Genomic DNA, 26,444 nt, shown 5'->3' on the forward strand with positions numbered 1-26,444 from the left:
ATTGTATAGGAAGATGCTCACAGCCCAAGGCTTATTTGTAGGTGAATTTGCCCATTTCCTAGGGAGCAGGGGACAGGAAGGTAAACCAGCACTTTTGATCCATCTGATCAAATGGGTGCACATGTGGATCCCTGTGACCAGGAGAATCAGCATGTGTAGAAACCGGGTAAGACCCACGGGAACTTGTACAGGACTAGGACCGCGAAGGGAATCGCTTCTTCATAAAGCCAGGCTACGGGAAAAGCTACACACTTAGTGAAAGGGCGAACTAAAGAAAATAACCCCCCAGGCAACTGACAAGGACTATTATTTTTCTTGGTCTTGGCTTTGGGTGGAGGATTAAAAACAGCTTCCTCAGGCTTCCCTGGTGGCACAGTGGTTGAGAGTCCGCCTGCCGATGCAGGGGACGTGGGTTCGTGCCCCGGTCCGGGAAGATCCCACATGCCGCGGAGCGGCTGGGCCCGTGAGCCATGGCCACGGAGCCTGCGCGTCCAGAGCTGGTGCTCTGCAACGGGAGAGGCCACAGCAGTGAGAGGCCCGCGTACGCAAAAAAAAAACACAAACAGCTTCCTCTGAATATTCATGGCCACTGAGTAGTCAGCCCTTTGGGCTTTGGCACAGACACTGTACGGCCAAGAAGATGGACGCTGAGAATTATAAAAGAAAACATCAGGTCTGCTGCACCCCAATTGCTTGACAGAGGCAAAAATAAATATTTCCTAGAAAGCCCACCTTTACGCCAGGATTTAGGGGATTCCCAAAGATAAATTTTATAATATCAAATTACACAATGCACAGGGAAATAAGCCACCCTGAGTGAGAGGCAGCAGAAACCACAAGAAAACCAGGTGCATAAAGTCATCAGATGTTGGCACGAACAGGTAATTCCAAGTATAAGTTTGATAGCCTTAAAGAAATAAAATAACTGAAAAATACAGGACAAGTAAGATTTTTCAGAAATGACTGCTTATATTTGTAGAAAGACCCAAGTAGATTTCCTGGAAATGAAAATATATTTTAAATTAAAAAGTCAATTGAAAAAAAAAAAGGTCAGTTGAAAGGTGAAATGGCTTAACGGAGTTGAGGTGTGAATTAGTAAATAGGACAGAGAGTCTAAAGGAATTACCCCTAACACAGCACAGGGAAGCAAAAAGAGGGAAAATGTGAATGAATGGCTAGAATCTAGATGATACTGGGAAAGTTGAACACAGGCTAGATCTATTCTTCAGGACTGAGGTTCTGGCCCTTGCGAAGATTTTCCTTTACCACTACCTTTCAGAACCATACTTCTGTTAAACTGTAATGATCATTCCAGAATAAAATGCAACCCTACCCAGAAAACAGCCCCATAGTTTTTCAGCTGCAAATAGGGAATTCCCACAAAACCTTGCGTACGGATTGAGGGTAAGGTGGGTGTGGAATAAGAGTGTGGACCAGGAAACTGGGACTTGCTCTTGAAATCAAATTGTGCCTCCTTCCAGCCGTGCTTGAATCTTGTCTTAATTACACATTTTCCACTGAGTAACAGAATACTCTGTGCTGTTCAACTTCACAGTTTTGCAAATCAGCTAACACCCAGTGCTGAATGCCGTGATGAGGCATTTAGCAAACAGCCAGGAGCAGCTTTTCAAAGGAAGAATAGTTGTTGCCGGTAGAAGACAGACAGGATGGCTTTACACCAAAACTCTTTGCATCTGCCTGCGATTCTCTTACTGGGGAATGCCACGAGCTCTACAGAGCAGCCCATCCGCCACGGGCACTTCAAGAATAACTGAGCTACTCGGTCTATGGCCCGGGTGGCTGGGAAGCTTACATCATCGCCTCATTCTGCTAAGAACTCTGTCTTGCACTGGCCCAGCCTTACAGATGACACAGTAAATGGACCAGAGTAGCACACCCAACTGTAGTATATGTTAACTCCGAAATCCAGAAAGTCCCATGAAGCATTGCGCCTCTTTCTCCACGGCAGATGATGTAAGATGCAGCAGCTCGCCCCTCGCTTTGGAGGACATTCCAACATATCTCACACCTCTGGACTCCTCAGAAGCTCACCAAATCGGCAGGTCCCTGAATTTTTGCAGATCTGCATTGGTCTGGCATGCATATGTCGTACCAAGGTATCTAGAATGCTTTACAATTTCCATTCACCAAGAACAATTGGCATAATGCCATCAGTGTACTGGACCAGTATGATATCAAGATGGCTAAGGGCCTTCTAAACTATATCGATAGAGAACAGGCTAAATATAGACTTGAGATAAAATACTTAAAGGGTACTTCTGAGTGTGCCACTTGAAGGCAGATTGTATCTGATTGTCTTTACTGAATATTTCTAAACATTCCTCTGGAAGAAATTTTATCCTCAACCTCCAGTAGCTACTCTTCCTGTCTGTGGATGGGGCCCTCCAGCGGATCCTACCAATTCTCTCCCCATCCCAGCCTACGCATTCACACCCATCCCCACCCACCAGTACACAGGCAGCTGCATTTGCCCAAGAGCTGCGGTTTCCCCCCTCCAGCCTGCTTCCCAGGGTTCTCAGGCTCACCTGGATGGAGCCGGGTAGGAGGTTGCAGGGGTTCTTGCTGGGACCTTCGATCTGTGCCCAGCATGCGTCTCCAGCGCTGCAGAAGTAAAGAGCTGCTATCCTCGGGGCTCACATTGTTCACAGTCAGAGATGAGAACGGCAGGTTTGGGCGGCGAATGGGAAACTTGTCCTTGGTAAGCCCACTCTCATAAGTGGCCTCAGAGCCCTGATTCACAGTTGCCATCAGCACCAAGCTCTGTCCTGGAAACTGACGGTGCCAGTACATGAAGGTGAGCTGGCCATCGACCTATAACACTGGATCATCACGGAGGTCCCGCATTCACAGGTGTCCCTACTTGGCTTTTGAGATAGGAGAGCACCAAACACAGAACCTAGTTCCAGAGAGATAGAAAAACCCATGAGGGCTGACAAGCTTGTCCCCAGGTAGGAAGGTCTTTTACTATTTGCTCCAGTACCACCTTGGCCCCCAAAGAAACCTGTAGCACTGCCTGCACTTTGGTTTTGTTCTGCCAACTGTTATTATGTCAGGATCCTCTAATCCAACATCTCCCCCATCCTCTGACTGGTGGCCTCGGACACCCTACTCCTCTCCCCAACATCCACATTTACCCCAAACTTCCCCCCAGTATAAGGCCATACCTAATCCCAGGAGAAGTGGCAGAAGAGTCAATATCTTTAGGTGATGGCCTCGCCTCTTCCCAGAGAAAAGGCACTAAGACATCAAATTCAAGTTCATCTTCTGTCACCACTGTGTAGCTCATCCTTACTGGCTCTCTCTTCCCTTCTTGTCATAGGCAGTCAAGTTTCTGCAGAATATGGAGACTTGTCTGCCCCCTAGTGGAGATGTGTGGCTCTTCACTTAGTTTGGATCGTCATTCACAAGTCTCTCAGCCTGCAATTGCAGTCTATCCACCACGTGTCCACCACCTCCCCATCCATCATTACTGAGCACCACGTATGTGCTACTCCTTGGGTGTAAAGCAAGACTAGGTATGCAATATGGACCTTAGATAACTAAAGGTAAAATTTTAGAATATTAGGGAAACATAATTCAGAATATCGACTGTCTGCTGAGTCTTTATTTTGGTTGTCCCAAATTGAACGCATTCTTCCTTCCCTGATACATACTCCAGTAAACTGGCTTGTACTGCTGAATACATTCCTCTTAATAAGTGGTACATGTATATACATGGAATATTAGTCATAAAAAGGAACGAAATAGTGCCATTTGCAGAGACATGGATGGACCTAGAGACTGTCATACAGAGTGAAGTAAGTCAGAGAAAAACAAATATCGTATAATATCGCTTATATGTGGAATCTAGAAAAATGATACAGATGAACTTATTTGCAAAGCAGAAATAGAGACACAGATGTAGAGAACAAACACCAAGGTGGGGAGGCGGGGTGGGATGAACTGGGAGACTGGGACTGACATACACACACTACTATGTATAAAATAGATGACTACTGAGAACCTACTGTATAGCACAGAGAACTCTACTCAATGTTCTGCGGTGACCTAAATGGGAAGGAAGTCCAAAAAAGAGGGGATATATTTATACACATAACTGATTTGCTTTGCTGCACAGCAGAAACTAACATAACATTGTAAAGCAACTATACTCCAATAAAAATTAGTTAAAAAATAAATGGTATCCCCACTCATCTTGTTGTCTAGGCTCAGAAATTCATCTTTTTTTTTTAATTTTAAATTTATTTTTGGCTGCATTGGGTCTTCGTTGCAGGGCATGCAGACTTTCTCTAGTTGTGGCGAGCGGGGGGCTACTCTTCGTTGCGGTGCGCGGTCTTCTCATTGCAGTGGCTTCTCTTGTTGCGGAGCACGGGCTCTAGACACACGGGCTTCAGTAGTTGTGGCATGCGGGCTCAGTAGTAGTGGTTCGCGGGCTCTAGAGCGCCGGCTCAGCAGTTGTAGAGCATGGGTTTAGTTGCTCCACGGCATGTGGGATCTCCCCGGACCAGGGCTCGAACCCGTGTCCCCTGCACTGGCAGGTGGATTCTTCACCACTGTGCCACCAGGGAAGTCCCCAGAAATTCATCTTTATTGCCTCTTTTGTTCTCAGGTCTCTCACAATTAATTCACAACTCATATGCGTGGTATCTCTATTTGTCTGTCATATCTCCACCTCATTTTGGTCATCAATGGTTATTTGTAATACGGTTTCTTCTATTCTAATTCAGCTCATTATGGACTATGGGACACATCACCCCTCTGTAAAATCTGACAACAGTGCTATGGTCCTTTTTCATCATCCAGTTGATTTCCTCTGTCACGTAGCTTCCTGAAACAGTTTAACACTTGCATAAAAACTGAGCTAATGTTTTGGAGCACTTACTCTGTGCTTTATAGGAGTTATTTCAGTCTGTGAATTAGGCGACTTAGGCATTTTTACAGATTAAGAAAGTTTACAGATTAGACACGAAGACTTTATATAACCTAAACAAGTTCACACAATCTGAGATTAAGTGACAGAGGCCCGACTCAAATCCATGTCTTTGTGACACCAAAGCTCAGAAGCTAACAAGGGTACTATTAGGGATTGCCTCACGTTTGCCATTGCTTGTGCCTTAGTAGAGCAGAAGGCGGTGGATGACTGAGAACCATAGGCCTAGATACCCTAAAGGAAGCGAGGAACCTCTAGAAAGAAATGTTTGCAAAACTAACTTATCTCTTTGATTCTGAGATGCCATCTATTAAAAGGTGTACTGTTAAAAACATAATTGTTATTTTTAAGTGGTTGTTAATTCTATTGCATTAGCAATGAACATTGAATATAGGATTTACCAATATTTTAGAAAAATAAAATTGTGAAAAACAATTTACCTTATAATAGAGGAAATGTGGTATATTAGGGATAACAATATTCCAGTAACCCTTTTCTATGGTGTGTGTGTATAGCCTCTACATCTATGGGAGATGCTAGAGACAGTGGTTCAAAATAAAGCCTACATAGGAATAAAGACGCAGATGTAGAGAATGGACTTGAGGACACGGGGAGGGGGAAGGGTAAGCTGGGACAAAGTGAGAGAGTGGCATGGACATATATACACTACCAAATGTAAAATAGATAGCTAGTGGGAAGCAGCCGCATAGCACAGGGAGATCAGCTCAGTGCTTTGTGTCTCCCTAGAGGGGTGGGATAGGGAGGGTGGGAGGGAGACGCAAGAGGGAGGGGATATGGGAATATACGCATACGTATAGCTGATTCACTTTGTTATACAGCAGAAACTAACACACCATTGTAAAGCAATTATACTCCAATAAAGTTGTTAAAAAAAAAAACCCAAAAAACAAAATAAACCTTACAAAGTAATATCCTGGTAAAAAGTATAGAATAATCCAATTTTTCTTGACATGAAACATTAAGTACATTAAAATCTCTTGGTCAAATACACCAAACTTTCTTCCAAAATAAACCCAAATCTTTTTCTATTTTAGCAATCCTAAATTCTTCTGAAAATTGCCTAATTACTTACTGTGATGGCATAAGCAAGAGTCTAAGACCGAAGAAAGCACAGACTCCCTGTGCCATTTCCCTGAGGTAATGGCATTCTGCTCAGGGTCCGGGGATCAGCACAGACGTGGGCGGTCTTCTCACTGTTGAGAAGCCTGAACAAAAGCCTCCAGCAGGTTTTCGGACCCTGGGGTGTGGGAGAAGGGTGTGAAGGGGGCGCGAGGAGTGGAGAAGTACTGGGCGCTGAGTCAGAATGGGGAAGTGTCCCAGGGTTCCCCCACCTCCTCCCACGAGGAGGCCGTGGCAAAGGGGCCTGAGAAAGCCCTCTACCCAAAGCCCAAGGCCTCAGATAAAGAGACCTAGGAATGCAGTTTCAGGGCTAGGAACGCAAATGTTATGAAAAAATGACCAGCCCGGGGGTCTGAGTCCTTGAATACAGCTCCCTTCAAAGACAGCAGTGCGCTGGCTGTGGACCTGCAGGTAGGTGTGTGTTTAGCTTCGTAACCAAAACTAAGCGAAGGGAGAGATGTTGGAAGAAGCAGGCGCACTGCAGATCAGCACAGATGTGGAGAGGAACTGGGTCTGGGAATAGCGCTCTCTCTACCAGAGGCTCAGTTGAGGTGATGGCAGCTGTAATGGGGAAGGACCCAGGTAGCTCTGGAAACAGACTCACAGGCTCATACCTGTTCTGTTCTCTTGCAGTTGATTTTCTGAGTCTGGACAATGTTTGCTGCGAGAAGGGTAGTAGATGCTTCATTCTTCAAAATAAACAGATATTTTCTCCAGTTGATTGTGAGTAGGGATATACCCTAATTTTTTTTGGTGGGGAGAGTTAAAAACAAAGGTTTATTTCTTGTTCATCTCCACCACGGGTTGTCTGGGGGCTCTGCCCTAGGTCTCCTCATTCAAGAACGTAGGCTGAAGCAGAAGTCACCATCTCAAGCATTCACTCGCCTCCCACGCAGAACTGAAGATAGGTCTGGAGGCCTCACATTGGCTGTTAAAGTTTCTGGCCTGGCAGTGACACATGTCACTTCTGCTTACTGATCACTCACTGCAACGGCTCATGCCCCACCCCCTGCCCAACCTCCAGGAACCAGGAGGTACAATCCCATCGTGTGCCAGGAAGGTGGGCCCCAGAAATACTTGGTGAACAGCATTAATGATTATTAGTCACCCATACAATATACATCTCCTCAGTCTTCTTCCTAGGACGATGCTGATAACTTTGATTAGTTATCTATCTCTCTCCCATGCTGCCCATTAAGTTAGGCAAATATGACTCTATTTCCTGTTCTAGGAATAGACCTGGATGCACTTAAGTCAATCAAAATCATCTTAACCTGGTTGTAATTGGTTCAGGAAGGAACATGAGACATAATTCAGGTCAATGAGATGCTATGAGAGGTTGCAGGTCTTTGGGGAAAGTTTTTCTCATTCTTCCAGGACAGACAGCTTCTGGGAGTAACTCCCTTTTTCTCCCTGCATGTGAGGACGAAAGCAAGGAAGCCCCACTGCAACTTCAGATATAGCCTAATTCTTACCATCTCCTGCATCATAGTTTATTCCTTCCCTGATCAGAATTTTTCAATAAAACATTACTGACCATTCAGAGAACCTGGAGAAAGATGTATTTTTATCAGAGTTTTCCTCTTTATAGATTGAATGAACAGAATTCAAATCCCACAAACTTTCTCTGGAATCAGCACATGGACAATAACATTTACCTCAACAAAGGGTTTAGAATGTGTGAGTGCCCTCAGTCAAGAGCAAAGACGTAGAGATCAAACGTATAGATACCAAGGGGGAAGGGGCCTGGTGGGATGAATTGGGAGATTGGGACTGATATATACATACACTACTGATACTATGTATAAAATAGATAACTAATGAGAACCTACTGTACAGCACAGGGAACTCTACTCAGTGCTCTGTGGTGACCTAAATGGGAAGGAAATACAAAAAAGAGGGGATATAGGTATACGTATAGCTGATTCACTTTGCTGTACAGTAGAAACTAACACAACATTGTAAAGCAACTATACTCCAATAAAAATTAATTTTTAAAAAGAGCAAAGATACTGAGCAGAGTAGCAAATGTATAGTAAGAGGGAAAAAGATGGAAAGGAAAGGAGAGGAGAGGGGAGGGGAGGGGAGGGGAGGAAAGGAAAGGTTGATTTTAAAATGTTAGGGGAGGGCTTCCCTGGTGGCGCAGTGGTTGAGAGTCCGCCTGCCGATGCAGGGGACGCAGGTTCGTGCCCCAGTCCGGGAAGATCCCACATGCCGCGGAGCGGCTGGGCCCGTGGGCCATGGCCACTGGGCCTGTGCGTCCGGAGCCTGTGCTCCGCAACGGGAGAGGCCACAACAGTGAGAGGCCCACACACCGCAAAAAAAAAAAAAAAAAAAAAATAGGGCAGGGCTTCCTCAGCGTGATTCTGAGAGAGGACTCCTCCTCCTGGCTGGAGTCTCATGAATTTAGGTTGGAAACAACATGTAAGATTGGTCAGGTTCACTTCAGAATGGCCCCTGACTTGGAAAGGAGTGGTGAGTAGGGCTTAAAATATACCCTGTGCTGTCCTGGCCAAGACGTGCGGCTATGGGCTCAGTTCTTCCTAACTGTCCACCTTTCTTCTAATGGGCACACGTGCTGTAAGAGCAGCACAGCTCAGCCCTGACTTAGGGTCAGCCCCTCTTGCATCTGCCCTTATGTAAGTCTTTGTCTGTTTAGATTGACCTTCCAAAATATTTCTGCAGGAATTGTTTTCAATGAAATCTAATCTATAAAACTAAAACTACACTTAACATGCCTTCTTTAGCCTCCATGGTTATTAAACTTTCATTCATTACCAAATATCCTACATCATCTCTATTGATTTTTTTCTCTAAGCTGCACGATACTTTTGTAACAGGCACCTTACACAAATGCATCAGGCTCTGCTTACCTGCTAGGAAGGAAAAGCTACAAACTCCAGGGAAATTCTAACACTAACCATCAATTTCTCTCCCCTGAATTCCTGATGAAATCCCTTAACCAGAAGTGGTCAGAAGAAGTACGTCTGACTTTGTGTCCTGATTCAAGTTCTATCTTCCTGTTAGGCTGCTCTTTGCTTTTGAAATGATTGGTTTTAGCATTTAGGAGATTTTTATCAGGCTGCTAATAGCTCCCAGCTATCCCCAGGACATCTGTGCATCCAGGTTGGCGTCTTGCATTGCAGAGTATCGTAACAGAGAAGAACAAACCTGACTCCATATTGGATCTATTCCTTTAGCGCTAACCTTTGTGCTCTGTTGCCTGTGCTTAGTCACGCTGACTCTGCACCTTTGTAGAGAATGTTGCCTATAACCTGAAATATACATGATAGCCCATTCTCAAGGCTCTGCCTCCCAGGCTTGACCTTTAAAGGTATAACAGTTTTCATTCACATAGAGATACAAAGTTGCAGAACAGAGAATATCATTTACCTTGTTGGAGGTTTACAGGAACACTGTGACCCCGCTGAGTTAGACAACAGCAAGAGCAAAGGATTATGGCATCCCTGCTGGGGCCTGGCCAGCATCAAGAAGTCTGAAACAACGAGCAATATCCCCTCCCCGTTTAGTAAAAGAAGCCTGAGTTTTAACTTGGGTAAGACGGTTCCTCCCATCTTCTTGGTCTGCTGGCTTTCCAAATAAAGTCACTATTCTTTGCCCCAACACTTTTTCTCCTGATTTATTGGCCTGTTGTGTGGTGAGCAGTGCAAGCTTGGACTCAGTAACAATAGGAGAAATGTGTATATAATTTTGGTAGTATTAAGGAATTAGAAATAATTTGTTAGGTAAGGTAATATTATGGTAAGATAAGAAAATGTCATTTTTTTAGAGCTTACTAAAATCTGCAGTAAAATATTACGATGTCTGGAAATTGCACCAAAATACATCAACTAAAAATGCCGGGAATAGAAGAAGGAAGGGTGGCAAAATGTTAATTATTGAATCTGGGTAATAGGACTCATTTTATTATTCTCTCTGCTTTTGCGATAGAAATTTTCCTAATAAAAACCTTGAAAATATTATACCAAGAGAAACATGGAAAGTACAAATTATTTTTATGCAATGCTTTACCACAACATTAACTTATATTAATGTCAAAATGTCAAGATTACAAAAGGCAGGACAGACTGGGGAGCATTCCAGATTAAAGAGTAAAGGGACATAAAAACTAAGCACAAGACGTAATTTTGGATTGGACCATGGACCAGAATCTTTCCCCCTTTTTGCTATAAAGGACATTATTTGGACAATTGCCAAATATAAATAAAGTAAAACATACTGACATAAAAAAATAATCAATTACAAGTTGTTCTGCTTTTATTATCACCATGTGCCAGAAATTCTAAACAACTTTGGTGATAAATGACCCCTTAAGTGCTTTGTCCTTCTGTGACTGGTTTTTTTCACTTAGTATGTCAGACCCTGAGCAGCAGAAAGAAGAATCTTTACAGGGGCTGCGGGGAGCAGGGAATGGGGAGTTGCTGTTCTACAGGTATACATTTTCAGTTGTGCAAGAGAATTAAGTTCTAGAAATCTGCTGTACAACATTGTGCCTGTAGTCAACAATACCAAATCGTACACATAAAAATTTGTTAAAAGAGATCTCATGTTAAGTGTCATCACCAAAAAAAACCAAAAAAAAACCCAACCCAAATAATAGTAACAACAAGAAACAACTCACCAGCTGATGTTGGTGCATGTTCAGAACACTCATCATGACAAAAGGGTCAGATGCGGACGCCACTATGAGGATTGTATGTCCCAAAGTTTTATTTGTAGTTACTCCTCTTCCCTCATCTATTAAAATTTTCTAATGGCATATAAATTGTTGAAAAATTGCCTGTGTACAACACAAATCAATTATAATCATACAATGGCTTCTACATTTTTTTTTTTTTTTTTCCGGTACGCAGGCCTCTCACTGTTGTGGCCTCTCCCATCGCAGAGCACAGCCTCCGGACGCGCAGGCTCAGCGGCCATGGCTCACGGGCCCAACTGCTCCGCGGCACGTGGGATCTTCCCGGACCAGGGCACGAACCCGTGTCCCCTGCATTGGCACGGCAGGCGGACTCTCAACCACTGTGCCACCAGGGAAGCCCGACTTCTACGGTTTTTTGCAATTATATAAAATCATACGATCATAAAGATTCAGATTAAATTCCTTACATTTGACACTACTGTAAAGATCTAATATCTAATCCAACAGCCAAAACCTTGCTATAAACAAGCATATTGACCCAGTTACTCAACACAGAAACCCTTTGAACATGTTTTACTGCATTATTTACTTATACAAAGGGTTTCAACTCAATACATCATTCTTATTTCTATTAGAATGTGTTTTCCTTTTTATTTTTTTACAAGACAGTGAAATCTGTAAATATGCAATGTAATCAACATGTTTAAATGAAAGGCATTAGGCTAAGATTAAAATTCTTCCCTGGCGCATAGAGGTAAAATAAGAATTTTTCTTCATTAAAAAAGAAAAAAAACTCCTTCCATAAAAATCTTTCATTGGTCTAAGCAAGAAACGATTTCCATGTTTATATATGTATATTTTGTATAAACACATACACATGTATATGTGTGTGTGTGCACACGCATATAATTTCTCTCTTAACAAGCACTGTTTCTCCACAGAAGTTGATTTGGAGAATTCCTAGTTACGCCGCTTCCCCAGTCACACCCTGGCTGTTTCAAGAGTTAAGGTCCTCGAAGTTTGGGATCATTCATGCTCCTTTCAGGCACAGGTTCTGCCCCAGCCCCTCAGTACTATATATTTCTCTATTTAAACATTAAATTAAAATATGCCTAATTTTTGTCAAGATGAAGAAACAAACTTGTCACTTCTGTCATACTCTATGCGCAATTTAAGATTATGTTTAAAATTTTAAACAGTGAGACAATATTTATTGTGAAGTGTAAGATTTTTGTTTGATAAATACAAGTTTGGGTTCATACATGGGCTATTTCATTGAATCTGAGTAAGATTTTTAACATTGAAATGCATTAATACATTCTTATTTTATAATTGTTGATTTTTTTTAAATCTAAAGAACAAATCAAAAATATGCTGATTTTTAGTGATTATTACATGACTGTTAATGAAAATAACATTGTCGTATAGGGGAGGGGGGAGGGTGATGCTAAAATATTATTTGCTCTGGCAGACAAATAGACTAGATAACGCCATGGCAGGAGGGAAAGGATTCTGGGCCTTTCTCTTACTTGTTATGAAGGAGAGAAATTCCAAACTGAAAGATACTCAGGAAGAGATTACCTTCACAGTGTCCCTTTGTCACAAGCTCTTTCTTGTCTTCACGGCAGCAGTTTGGTGGCAGAGGGTCAACGTGCCTGCGCTAAGCCCAGTGACCCCAGCAGCTCATGTGAAGGGCCTCTCCCCAGGAGAACTCCCCTCCTACCCCTGGTCACCACGCCTCCTCTCTGGGGCTGGAGATGACTGGATTCGAAGACTAGAAAATTCTATGCCTGAGCCTGGGATGGTGAGGCTTTACCGTAATCGGTAAGTCTAGAGAAGAAATGGGCAGCATGAAAAGCTTATCTCTTAGAGACTTTACTCATCGGCCTTGTTATCTAAGCTGCTTCTATAAAGGGCTCTTGGCTGGAAAGAGAGATAAGGAGGACATCTTCTGATTAGAATTCTGGAAGGCATCATAGAGTCCTTGCATTGATACTTATTGAACTCTGGCTATATGCCAGGCACTGGGAGTACAGCTATGGACCACAGAGGCACAGAGGTCCACGCCTCCCAGAGCTTCCATTCAATTCATCAACCCTTATATCACACACAATGGGGAGATATACGTCAAACAAGAACTTACTTCACTAAGACTATTGCAAAACTCTGATGCGTAAAAGGTGTGTTGTGTTCAGGAAATGACCAGAGACCTCCTGGGGAACCTGGGAAGCGGTCATGAGATCCAGAGAAGAACATGAGTTTGCAGGTTGACCTAGTGGAGGAAACGTGATGGGCAATTGGAGGTTACCTTGGTAGACAGGTGATGAAATGCACTTATCAAATAACCCCGTATAAGGTGTTGAGTCCTGAAGAAGTGAAATCCAAGGGCCAAGACCTGAAGTTGGAAAGGCAGTTTGTTTGGAAATGGAGTAGAATAGGACACTCAAATGCTGTTTTGGAAGAGGGTGGGGAGAGGGGAACAGGGAAATGCAATGGGCTGGACAGCCTGGGCGGCCCTGGGGAGAGTTCTTGAAGACCAAGCGTGTCAGCTAGAAAGATGCGCTCTGCAGCAGGTGGTGTGAGGGGAGCTGGATTGATGTCAGGCGACTTCTGTAAAGGGCCTGGGTGGAGGGAGCCTATTGAAACAGCAGAAGAGAAGAAAGGAAAAGAGGATGGTGACAGCTCACCCACAGGTGCTGTCCTTTGTGTAACTTGCGGATGGACTCCTACTGACTGGGGCCCTGGAGCTCGAAATGTCTCCCCGGTGGGGGTGGAGAAAGGCTTCCGCGAGCTTCTGCAGGCGGTAGCTTCCCCTGGTAGGGGCAAGGCCCAGGAAAGCCGAGCCACCTTCCTGCTGTGACAACCTTTCTGTGCAGAGAGGAAGCGGCTGTGCAGGGTTGTGGGTTAACCGCTGGCAGAAGTGTCTGAGAAGGGCTGGACGTCTTCAGGTTGGGAGAAATGCTCAGCCTTATTTTAAAAGACACATATCTCTTAGCGACTCCCATTGTTGGTACTCCTTGCACCAAGTGAGCAGTAGATTAGTTGTAGCCCCATTCCTGGCTCTCATCTGGATCATTACATATAAGTCACAGTACATATTTTTGTCACACCACCATCACCTTCTTTCCTGACCCTGAAACCTGATAAGCTGGGATTTTCCTGGCATCAGCATGGACATTGTGGATAAAGAAAGATGGTACCTGGAGAGAGAGCTCAGGAGAGAGCTGATGTACAACCACCAGAGACAGGCTTAATGTAAGGGTCTGGCAAACCAAGCTCAAGGACATTCTTCCTGTGCCCATGAACCACCTATTCCAAGGAGACAAAGAGCTACACTGCAGAGAAGGCCCAGTGCTCATGGAAGGGGAGTTCATGGTGGGGTGTCTGTGTCAACTCTGGCATTAGTGAAAAAAGACCTGGGTACTAAGGAGTCAGTCGGTGATATCTTGTCTGCCAGTCGTCCCTTCTGAAGACCAGAAGGCATGCCCATTTTCTCCATCACACTGAATGAGATTTTCATGTACAACTGGTCAACTTGGATTGAAAAGAAGCTGGTGGCCTCTGTCTGCGCAGGTTCATAGTGATGTATTCTTATCTTTTGTCTTTTCTTAAATCTCTACACACATTATTATTTCAGCATCACAAATTTTCATTAATGTATGGCGGCTGAATTTTCTAATTATTTCCATAGTCTGGGTCCTTAGGATGGTTCTTCATCATCCCTACTGTCTCCCTAAACTCCTCCTCAAAATTGCTTTTACCAATTTACCCAAATGTGCAAGTTTACTTTCATCCCACTGACTCTCCTGTTACAAAGATTTCCATCTTCAATGATTTCCCCTTAGTGAGGGGCTTGCCAAAGTTCCCCTCACCCTGAGCGCACACTGGGGGTACCTATCCCTCTGCAGTTCGATAATTAGGTCAATTATTAGGACTATGATGTAGAAGAAGGGAAATGACTGTAAAGTCCACACCCCTTTTCTCTTTCTTTCTTCAGATCCACACCACCATTCTGCTCATGCATTTTGCTGTGCACCATTTGTGCTCTCTTTTTACCATCCTTTTATTTAGTCCAAACACTGAGATGCCTTTGTTCTCCCAGCTTAACCCAGGTCTATAATATGTTTTCTGTTTAATATTTTCATCTTTTACTCTTATAAATTTCCTTTCACTTTTTCTACATGTTTCTAAGAACATACCTCATGTCTATTTCCTGCACTTGAGGAACTTTTTGGTAATCCCAGACAAAGAAACTGGGAGAAAACTGTGGCTTTTCCATCTGAGAGTAGAGAGACCTGGATTCTGGATGTCTAGGGAAAACCTAACATTTCATATGTGTGTGTGTATCCATGTAACTGTGTGTCATTCTATGTATGTGTTTATTCCTCTTTTTAATTTATTTTTTTATTTTTGCATGCAATTTGGGTATAATTAGTTTTAATCATTTTGCTTTTTTTCTCAAATATGAAGTACATTAAAACTCAGTTATATACAGGAACCAGTTTTTAAGGATTGCTGTGAAACTGTGCTCCCTGACTGTTCTTCAAAACTCCTTGGTTAGTCACATGAAAAACTGGATGAATTGGTTTTCATCAAGACTGGCACAGGGATTAAATTTGTAGAATGTGGTGAATTGAGTGTGAAGTACCAGTGGAGATTTCAAGTGACATTACCATGTAGAAAGTTGCATAAATTGGGCTGAAGCTCAGATTAGATATCTGACTAGAATACTGAATTTGATGTTATTAGAACAGAGAGTTTCATTAAAGTGATGAACTTGAATGATGTTGCTCAGGGAAAGTGTATAAAGTAATAAGAAGAGGGAAAAGGATGGAATACTGGAGAAAACCATTTTTAATGGAAGAATATAGAAATGGTTGTCTACCAAGGACATTGACAATGAGTGAACCAAAAATTAAGATGGAAACAAATCATGAATAGTGTTCTTAGTCTGTTTGGCTGCTATAACAAAATACTACAGACTGGGTAGCTTATAAACAACAGAAACTATTTCCCACAGTTCTGGATGTTGGAAGTCTGAGATCAGGGTGCCTGCATTATTGGTGGGGGCTCTTTTCTGGTTGTAGACTTCTTGTTGTAACCTCACGTGGTGGAAGGGGCTATGGAGCTCACTGGGGTCTCTTTTATAAGGGCACTAATTCCATTCATGAGAGCTCCGCCCTTATAACCTAATCATCACCCAAAGGCCCAACCTCCTAATATCATCACATCTGCAATTAGAATTTCAACATAAATTTGTTGGTGGTGGGGGGCATAAATATCCAGGCCATAGCATGTTTTAACTCTAAAAATTCACCAAATTTTGTAGATATTTCTTTAGCATGTGTGAAATTGACTGAGGTAGAAGTTAGGCACTGGAAAAAGATTCCATAAAGAAGACTGAGACTGGATTCCTCTTATAGAGAGCAATTTAAAACCAGAACTCTCCTGGTCCTAGGAAACAAAGAGCAGAGTAACCTGGTGCCTAGGGCAGGTCTAAGTCAAGAATAAGGGTATCCCAGCTCTAAGCTCTGAAATAACGGAGGGAACTAGGTTTGTGGATTCTTCATAAGTATGAAGGAGTCTGTCGGCATCATTGTCTCAGAGGTTCTCATGGGATGGGAGTCACCTGTGATGACCTCCAGGAACTAAGAATAAGTTATTGGATGTAGACTCTGTTTCACAGGGAACAGTCTTGGTCTTATAACCTCCAATGACATATTTGATTGAATTAGTATAATTCTATTTATATTGAGAATATGATAAAAGGTATAATGGAAACCCAGCTTGGACCTAAGGAGCAGCAACTTTTGTAGTTCAGAAATGTCTGGGTAAGTATTTCAAAAAGGAGAGGATGGTCCCCTGGAAGTCTCTGTGTATGACAGCATGCGATGCTCCCAGGAGAGAGCTCACCTTGAAGTAAGGGTGGGGATGGGGGCGTGGCAGGGTAGACTGACCCAGTAATACAACCGTAGTTCTTGGAAAGATGAGCAGATTCTAAGCTCAGCTGGGTTTTTATTGCCAGAATTTGTGTCTTGGATGAGGTCCTCTGCATTCCCTTGTTCCAGGTTATAATTACTATATTAGTGGTTGGTAAGGAATGTATGTAATTGAATGAACCTTTACGCTAAAATCTCAGTAAGTCATTGGGGATCAAGACACAGACCTGCAGTCTTGCCCCTCTAACACCAGCAAGGAAAAGGTTGAGCTTTCCTCTTGTACTTCATCGATAGAGGCACCACTCTGCAGGGAACTATACCTGGGAGTGATGACGGAACTCATTGGGAGCAATAATAGGGTCTGCTGCATTGCATAGCTTGGCAGCTGGAATGGTACAGAGTAGAAGCATCTGCCATGGCTGGCAGGTATTTTAGGGCCAAAAAGAAAAGAATCCCATGGATACAGTGGTACCTGAGAGAGGCGACATCCTTGTCAGGAGGACATATAGCACAGAGTAAACAGGGGCTGGAGGAGAGGAAGAATAAAACTCTGCTAGAGTACATGATTTATCTTGTTTACATACCCATGTGAAAACCCCTGGCATCCCCCCAGAGTATGTGTGGGAGAGGACTTTGCAGGGAGCTTAGACCCTGCACTAGTAAGAGGGGTATTGGGAAGCTGATCTAAGAGAAGACTGATTCCTTCATTCACTTAACACGACTCTCTTCAAGCACTCTGGTAAATATGGAGATTAAAAAAAGTAACCAGTATAGGCGCGGTCCCTGCTCTCATTAACTTCAACATTTATTCACATAAATTTTAAATAGCAAACAATCAAGTGTCCCTGAGGACAGAAGCTCAGGCTGTCTTAAGAGCACATAGCAGAAGAACTAACCCAGTCAGGGGTTCGAGGAAATCTTCCTGGAGGAAGTGACTTCTGAATTGGTATGCGGAGAAATCATCAGTTAGGGATCCGGCTAGAGAGGGAGAGGAAGAGTGCTCTAGGGAAAGTAAACATCATTGGTGAAGACCCAGGAGTGCGTCTTTGTAGGATATATTTGGGGACCTGAGGGAGGTGGACTCTGTCTGCTAGAATGGAAAGCAGTTGTGGTAACTGAAGAAAAGAGGACATTCCCGTTAGGAAGGTAGACAGGTGCAAAGACTGCATCTTGGAGGGTGTTGAGAGTCTTGTGAAGTACCACAAACTCGAGACTTTAGCTAAGTTAATGAGAAACACTGATGGGTTTTAAGCTCCGGAGTGGTTTGTGGGTGGGGGCGGGTAGCAAACTGGAAGGTGGTTAAGGAATCCAGGTGAGAGACAACATTTTCTGGATCACAGTGTTGTCCGTGAGGTTAAATTAGTAAAATTTGCAAGGAATTTAATACTGAGAAGTCTGCAGGGGATGGATGGATTGGGTGTGGAAGGAGAGAATCTGAGAAACGGTGAGGACGACTCCTACATCTTTGGCTCGGGCATTTGGGTGGATGGCAGACCATTTGCAGAGATGAGAAAAATGGGAGATATCAGATTTAGTAAACAAGTCCGATGTGCTACTCCTCCAGGTGACAAAACCTCCAGGAAGAGGACCCGGAAGGTGGGATGAAATTTTGTTGAGTGATTGGATTGAAAATGAAATCTTCAGTTTGGGCAACGATGGCGCTCAGTAAGGAGGAAGGATTGCAGTGTGTGTAAAATTCCTTTTCTAGGAATTTACCTTTACTCATGGTGCTAGCCTTAACACAGGTAGCTTGTCCTGCCTGCCCTTTGAAAAGCTCACTGTTACCAGAAGTGAGAGGAGGACACATTGCAGAGGGGCTGCCTTGCCCGGAGTCCACAGAGTTGGAGAGTCAGGGAAGGACTCCTGTGGGCACTGATGGCGGGGGAAGTTTGTCTTCTTGGTTGGGTGGGGCCTCCGGAGGGTGGGGCCTCCGGAGGGAGGAGCCTCCCTGCTCCTGTGGCTGCCCTTTTTGTGCGGAGAGCAGCTGACTGTGCCGTGCTGTGGGTAAACTGCTGGCACAGAGGTACAAAGAGGTCTGGTTGGTGCTGGCCGATGCCAGGGTCAGGGGGAAATCTGGCTTCTTTTCTCGAGAGACAATGTATCCATTGGGGACATCTCCCTTTTCAACCAAGTCAATATTCCTTGAAAAATAGATCAGCCTTAGACCCAGCCCTGGGTCTTGTCGATACCAGTACATAGCATCGTGTTGCATATTCTGAGAACAAGTCAATGTCACCCGCTTTCTCGTCTCTGTGATCTGGTGTCTCGCGCTCTGGGTCACATCGGCTTTCAGGGGGTCTGTAGGAGAAGGAGACAGAACTAGAGGCAGCTGAGGAGTCGCCTTGTGCTGCAGCTTCTAGGAAAGGGCTTGAGATAAGACCCGAAAGCTATGGCCAAGGCATGCCCATGAGTTCTACGACTCACCTGCTCCCAGGAGACAAAGCAGGACACAGCCCAGGAGCCGGGGGGCCCATGGCAGCATCGCTCTGCCAGCCCTGGGGGCCCTAGCTGGTTTCTGTGATGTCTCTCTCCCTCTCTGCGGCTACTCGATCCTCATTTTCAGGGGAGAAGCCACTCCCCCTTCCTTAGAGGGCTGAAGGGTAACACAGGGGATCAGTCATGGCCAATGGGTGCTGGCAAGCTTGTGATCACTGTCATTTTCCTTGTCCTCCTTTGAGGCTGCTGGTTTCTATGCATTTGACAATGTCTTCTTATTAGCACACTCTTGTCGAAGTTGAAAAATAGTTCTGTATTTTGGATCTTTATGATGAAAATTGGTATATTTGATTATCACTTAGAAATGCGAGAACATGAAACTCATGCTATCATCAAAACAACACTTTTTTTACTTTAGAAGTCCTCATTTCTACTCTGTAGAAAAAAAAATCCAAGATATATTCATATCTTTGTCTCTCCACGGATATATTTTTTTAGCCACTACCTTTTAAAAGAGTCTCATGTGTGAAAACTTAGCCAGATCCACATCATGGGTTATTTTATTAGTTTGTATCCAGTTCATGAACCTAGACTCAGGGCTATTCTCCTTAGCAGATTAAATTTAGTAGCAGGTATGAATAGCTGCTTTCCTCAAGGCTGGTGTTGGATGCATCCTTCTTCCTTCTCTTCTCTCTCCTCTTAAAGGGGCTGTGAAAGGCAGAGGAGAGATCTGCCTTCTTCAATAACCTCTTATTTTTACCAGCCAACTCAGTTTCTTTGCTGATTGTGGGGTGTGCTTTGCTATCTTGTGGTCTGCAGATGGGGCTCCCCACGGAAGGGTTCTGTCGCTGGAGATTTCACTGTAGCCGGGCTGTCTTTTCTGCTCCGGATCTAAGTCACAGGGAGCTCTGCCTGTAGCTGGGGTGTCATCGCATCTTCTTAGCTCCTCCAGCCACTCACATATTGCTTCTTTTCTGGGTCATGATGTCTTTCCTGCATTGAGGTGACTTTCCAGGTGTTGCTGAAAGTATTTCCCCCCTTGAACTTTTCTTGAGCTTTGTTGGAACCAAAGTATTCCTGGGGGTGTGGGGAGGAAGAGAGGGAAGGACACTGTCCCATCCTCCTAATTGCTTCAGCCACAGCTAGAGCTTCGCAAAGCTGTATTTTGCCGAATTTCGCCGAATCATTATCATCTCCAGGCAAGAAGTGGGTCCTCATCCCAGTTCTTGGGCTGCCTTCAAACCTCAGAGATGGTTTTCTGCCCCCAACCCCTTTCATGATGGAGGTTCAGGTCCAGCACTCCCTATTCCATACAAATAAGGGAGATGCAGTTTGCTATCATGACATTAACTCTGCTCTAAGGAGGAGTGTTCTTTCTTTTTATATTTCTGTGCCATTCCCTTTCGGAAAAGACCGTGGGAGCAAACTTGGCTCTATTTCAGTCCTAGGCAAGCCCTCCATATCCTAGCTATGGGTACAAGTGTTCAAGAAAAAAATTAAGCAGGTTTAATTCTCAAGAATCTGCCTCAAGTGAATAACTTTGTATTATTCAGTTAACCTGTCATCCCAAATTGCATCTTTCAAAATCTTTCACAGTTTACCCACATCCACAAAGCTAAACTCACTGTTTATACTCCTGCCCATTGGATTTTCCAAGGTTCCACGGTACTTCCAATGTCATCGAGGTGGACAATTACAACTCAAAGATTTATAGTTTATCCCAAGTACTTTCCATATTAGATTAACCAAAGATTTAGGAGGCAGCTGCTTCTATATTCCTAACCCCCCATGCGCTAATTCACTCTCCTCAGACCCATGCTTCTCCCCGCATCCCCGTCCTGTTGGCTGTGAGGCTGCTCTGGTCTCTTCTTTCTTTCTCAACATCAACCAAGACACCAAAGTGATACTGTTGACCTGAGTCCCTGATATCCTTGTACTAGGAGCCACTTCCTGTATCTTCCCCGCCCTTCCTTCCTGGGACCTTCCCTCTGATCTCTCCTTCCCAAGGCCACCACATGCAAGAGTCTGGGGAACTTCACTTCCCCAATGTGGACCAGGCTCCTGTGTCCCTAACAAAAGCACTGGGAAGAAAACAGAATCCTCTCGATGTCCAGGAGCTCTGAAATGTCCCCTCCATCTTTCGCACTTCAGCGTAATGCCTTTCACTCTACACTGTCCATCCCTTTATGTCTTTCCCTGTGCCTACTTGCTCTCAGCCTCTCCTCTGAGGCATTAGTGAATCTGCTGCATCTCTTATCATCCTTCCTGGTGAGAGTCTCTTGACAATAATAATTATGCCTGCCTCTACCCAATTAAGGAAACATTCCTTTAAAATCCCTGCAAGTAGAATACACTGGTCCCTTTAAATATGTAACAATATTTTCTCTATGGGTGACCCTGAGCACAGATAACAGACTACAGAATTTTCACCGCCCTTCAAATCCTATTTTATTTCTGCTCAGGCCATTTTTGGTTCTGAGGAAGTCACTTTACCCTGTATATTTTTCTATACTATATGATTAACTTTTCAAAAACCTTGAGAGGAATAGCTGTATATTGAGTTTTCTTTTAATTGGTGATACAGTATTCAATTTTATCAAACCTCTTATCAGTGTCTGAAATGCGTTTATATTAAGGAATATGTTAGTGCCCTCTAGTGGAATAACACTGCAATAGGCAGAGTAATGGCTCTTTAAAGATGTTCAAGTCTTAATCCCTGCATTCTGTGAATGTTTAGATAGCAAAAGGGAGTTAAGGTTGTGCATGCAATTAAGGTTGCTAATCAGGTGGCCTTGAGCAGTAACTTAGATTATCCAGGTGGGCTTAATCGAATCACATGGGTCCTTAATAGCAGAGAACATTACCCAGCTATGTTTATAGGGAGACTTGAGTGTGGAAGAGTCGGAGAGGCCGAATGCTACTGACTTTGAAACTAGAGGAAGGGAGTCATAATGTAAGGAGAGCCTTCAGAAAGGAACGGAGACTCGCCAATGTACTGATTTTAGCCAGGTGAGACCTGCATTGGACTTCTGACCTCCAGAATTATAAGGTAATAAATTTGTGTTGCTTTAAGCCATTAAGTGTGTGGTAACTTGTTATAGAAGCAACAGAAAACAATCACCAACACTAAAAATTTGTGGCACAATGTGATAAAAAAAAAAGCATTTAAGATGGGAAAAGCAAGGAAACCATAAACAAAACAAAAAGACAACTTATGGACTGGGAGAAAATATTTGCAAATGATGCAACTGACAAGGGATTAGTTTCCAAAATATACAAACAGCACATACAATTCAGTATCAAAAAACCCAACTCAATCAAAAAATGGGCAGAAGACCTAAATAGACATTTCTCCAAAGAAGACATACAGATGGCCAACAAACACATGAAAGGATGCTCAACATCACTAATCATTAGAGAAATGCAAATCAAAACTACAATGAGGTATCACCTCACACCAGTCAGAATGACCATTATCAAAACTCTACAAATAATAAATGCTGGAGAGGGTGTGGAGACAAGGGAACCCTCTTGCACTGTTTGTGGGAATGTAAATTGGTACAGACACTATGGAGAAAAGTATGATGGTTCCTTAAAAAACTAAAAATAGAGCTACCATATGATCCAGCAATCCCACTCCTGGGCATATATCCAGAGAAAACCATAATTCGAAAAACTACGTGCACCTCAATGTTCATTGTAGCACTATTTACAATAACCAAGACATGGAAGCAACCTAAATGTCCATCAACAGAGGAATGGATAAAGATGTGGTACATATATACAGTGGAATATTACTCAGCCATAAAAAGAATGAAATAATGCCATTTGCAGCAACATGAGTGGACCTAGAGATTATCATACTAAGTGAAATAAGTAGACAGAGAAAGACAAATACCATGTGATATCACTTACATGTGGAATCCAAAAAAATGATACAAATGAACTTATTTACAAGACAGAAACAGACTCATAGACATAGAGAACAAACTTCTGGTTACCAAAGGGGAAGGGGAGGGGGAGGGATAAATTAAGAGTTTGGGATTAACAGATACATACTACTATATATAAAATAAACTACCAGGTCCTACTGTATAGCACAGGGAACTATAGTCAATATCTTGTAATAAACTAGAATGGAAGGGAATCTGAAAATATATATAACTGAATCACTTTTTTGTACACCTGAAATTAACACAACATTGTAAATCAACTATACTTCAATTAAAAGTCAAAGATGGGAAAAGCAGAGGAAAGGATGATAACCAGTGGGCAGGGCTCTGGGCGGTCTTGTGTGGGTGAGGGGAGCTCACGAGGGCAAGGTCCCTGCACACCTCGGGTCTGCTGTTTTTGCGCAGGAGATGTGGCTGCGTTGATAAACTGCTGGTGCACAGGGACTCGGATGTCCGTGGAAGATTCAAGGACCAAGGGAAGATCATTCTTTTCTTCCTTCCTTTCTCACTCTCTCCCAGTCTCCGTCTCCCTGTCCTTCTTTCCCTCTGGGTTCCTGAGTGTGTTTGTGTGGTCGCCTTACAGGGGAATGAAGCTGGAAAGTGGATGAACTTCTCTGATATTCTCAGTAACAAGGAAAAATTCCAACCTCCTGCTATTTGCAGGGTGACTCCCTGTGTTACAACCCCCTTGCCTTCCTCTGCAGAGCACCCCGTGGCTCTGCGCTCCTTAGCAGAGGCCATGCGCACTGTGCCGGCCACCGACTGTCAGACCAAAGGAAGGAATTCTTCCCGGGAGAACAGTCCCCCCACTGGGGCTAGCAATGACTGTGGGGCTCCCAGCTGGAACATTCTGACCCTAACCCTGTGGAGATGAGGTATTTGCAGAAATGGGGTATGTCAAGAGCAGAAACTGGTAGCATCTGCCTTTAAAAATGCATCGTCTGGTTCAAACTCCCATCCTTAGCCCTTTGCCTCTTAGGCTACTTGCACAGTGGCTTTCTTCATCAGCCGCCTCCTTGCAGCTGCTTGGAAGTAGGGCTCTGTATTAGTTTTCTATTCCTGCTGTAACAACTTATCCAAACTTAGGGGCTTCAAACAACACAGATGAACTATCTTACCATAGGTCAGAAGTTCGACACGGGTCTCATTAGGTTGAAATCAAAGCGTGCAGGGCTGTTGCCTTTCTGGGAGCTCTAGGGGAGAACTTCTCCGTTTTTTATTAACTCCTAGAGTCCACTCACGTCCTTTGGCCCCGTTCCTCCATCTTCAGAGCCAGCAACAATGGACGAAATCCTCACATCACGCTGACGTCAGCCGCTTTTAAGGACGCATGAGTTTAATTGGGCCCACCTGGACAATCCAGGTGGCTCTTCCTATCTTGAGGTCAACTGATTAGCAGATTTAGTTGCATCTACAAACCTAAGTTTCTTTTTTCATGCAACGTATTCACAGGTTCCAAGGACTAGGACATGGACGTTGGTTGGGGGAGTGTCATTATTCTGCCTATCAGGGACCCTTAGCCAGATAAAGGAAGGTAAGGCCAGAAACTGGTTAAACTTAAGAAATATAATTTTTTCAGGAGAGTAGAGGAAGAAAGTGCAGGAACAAGTCATTGTAGACATTGCTGAATTATTTATCCATTCTTTAAAGGACATATAATGAATAGTGGTTATGCGTCAGTTGCTGTTTTAGACTACGGGAATACAGACATGAACATAAAAGACATATTGATTATGTTTGATCATTCATTGAACTTGTATGTCATGCCCCGAGGAAGCTACTGGGGAAGGAATGAAGGAAAGACAAGTCTTTTTACCATAAAGATTTTATAGCTCAATACACAATGGAATATTACTAAGCCATAAAAAGAAACGAAATTGAGTTATTTGTAGTGAGGTGGATGGACCTAGAGTCTGTCATACAGAGTGAAGTAAGTCAGAAAGAGAAAAACAAATACCATATTGCTAACACATATATATGGAATCTAAAAAAAAAAAAGAAAAATGGTTCTGATGAACCTAGGGGCAGGACAGGAATAAAGACGTAGATGTAGAGAATGGACTTGAGGACACAGGGAGGGGGAAGAGTAGGCTGGGATGAAGTGAGAGAGTGGCATGGACATATATACACTACCAAATGTAAAATAGACAGCTAGTGGGAAGCAGCTGTATAGCACAGGGAGATCAGCTCGGTGCTTTGTGTCCACCTAGAGGGGTGGGATAGGGAGGGTGGGAGGGAGATGCGAGAGGGAGGGGATATGGGCATATATGTATATATATATACATATATATCATGTCCAGGGTAAAGGAGGAAGAGAAATTTAGTATAATTCTGTTTTCAATCTTGTGCATGTAAATAACTCATACTTTCTTCTTCACCAAATCAGGAAACCAGAAGGGTAGCTTCAGAGGCAAAGATGACATGTTGTGTTTAACCTGCAGGGTGAAGTGTTCAGTTCGTGTCCTGAATGGATTTAAGTTCAAATTAGGCATCAGGGTGGAGAGTACAGATCTAGGATTCATTAATTACCAGGTGGGATTCTTGTGCCCCAGTCCCCATCTTGGAATAATGGATAGCAACTACCTTACAGAGATGAAAACAAACAGGACCCTATGGGGCCTTCCCAGGATAGACCTCCTAACCCCTGCCCATGGCCTCTGCCTGCCTCTTGTTTATAGAAAAACTTAGCCTCCTAGGCCTTCTCCGAGTTCCAAAGAATAAATTTGGTCAGAGAAGTAAGAATATGCAGAAGCAAAGGAAAAGAGTGAGACAAGACAAAATAATAATATTGAGAGTTTAGCCATTAAACAATGTCAAGGATTTTAGTTCCTCCCAAAGGGCTGTCGATAATATTCTGAGCTGCTTTGAGCTGCTTTACAGAGACTGAAACGCCCTTCGGGGGAAGAAATTATCTGTTTGCTGCCCACAAGCACGTAGACCCCAGACTGGTTGGAACCAGAAGGTTGATGCTGTTGACTCCCAATTACCTCACCACCAACCAATCAGAAGGATGTCCATGAGCTGATGTGATGTCCACAACCCCCCTCCCTCACACCGTCTTTAAAAATCCTTCCCTGAAAGCCATCGGGAGTTCAGGCCTTTAAGCACTAGCTGCCTGGCCTCCTTGCTTGGCACCTGCAATAAATGCTGCCCTTTCCTTCAACACAACCTGATGTCAGTATATTGACTTTAACTGCATGAGGGCAAGTGGACCCAAGTCTGGTTTGGTAACAGAGCGGGAAACAGAAGAGACTAATACTATTTTAAGAATTCTTCTCTCTCTTTAAGAAAGTACCTTTTTTCTCCTCCTCTTATTTTTTTTTATCACTTTCTCCATCTATGGCAGCAGGTGGCAAGCCAGTTCT

General features: G+C 43.6%; 2 gene segments (V, D, J or C); both read right to left on the reverse strand.

The window, feature by feature from the left end:
• The window catches only part of LOC101273865 (T cell receptor beta constant 1-like), a 61,565-nt gene that overhangs the window by 33,722 nt on the left and 1,399 nt on the right, over positions 1 to 26,444 (reverse strand).
• Positions 1 to 26,444, reverse strand: part of LOC117199257 (T cell receptor beta constant 1-like) — a 62,055-nt gene that overhangs the window by 25,483 nt on the left and 10,128 nt on the right.

The sequence above is a fragment of the Orcinus orca genome, chromosome 9 (assembly GCF_937001465.1).
Source record: "Orcinus orca chromosome 9, mOrcOrc1.1, whole genome shotgun sequence".
NCBI lineage: Eukaryota > Metazoa > Chordata > Mammalia > Artiodactyla > Delphinidae > Orcinus > Orcinus orca.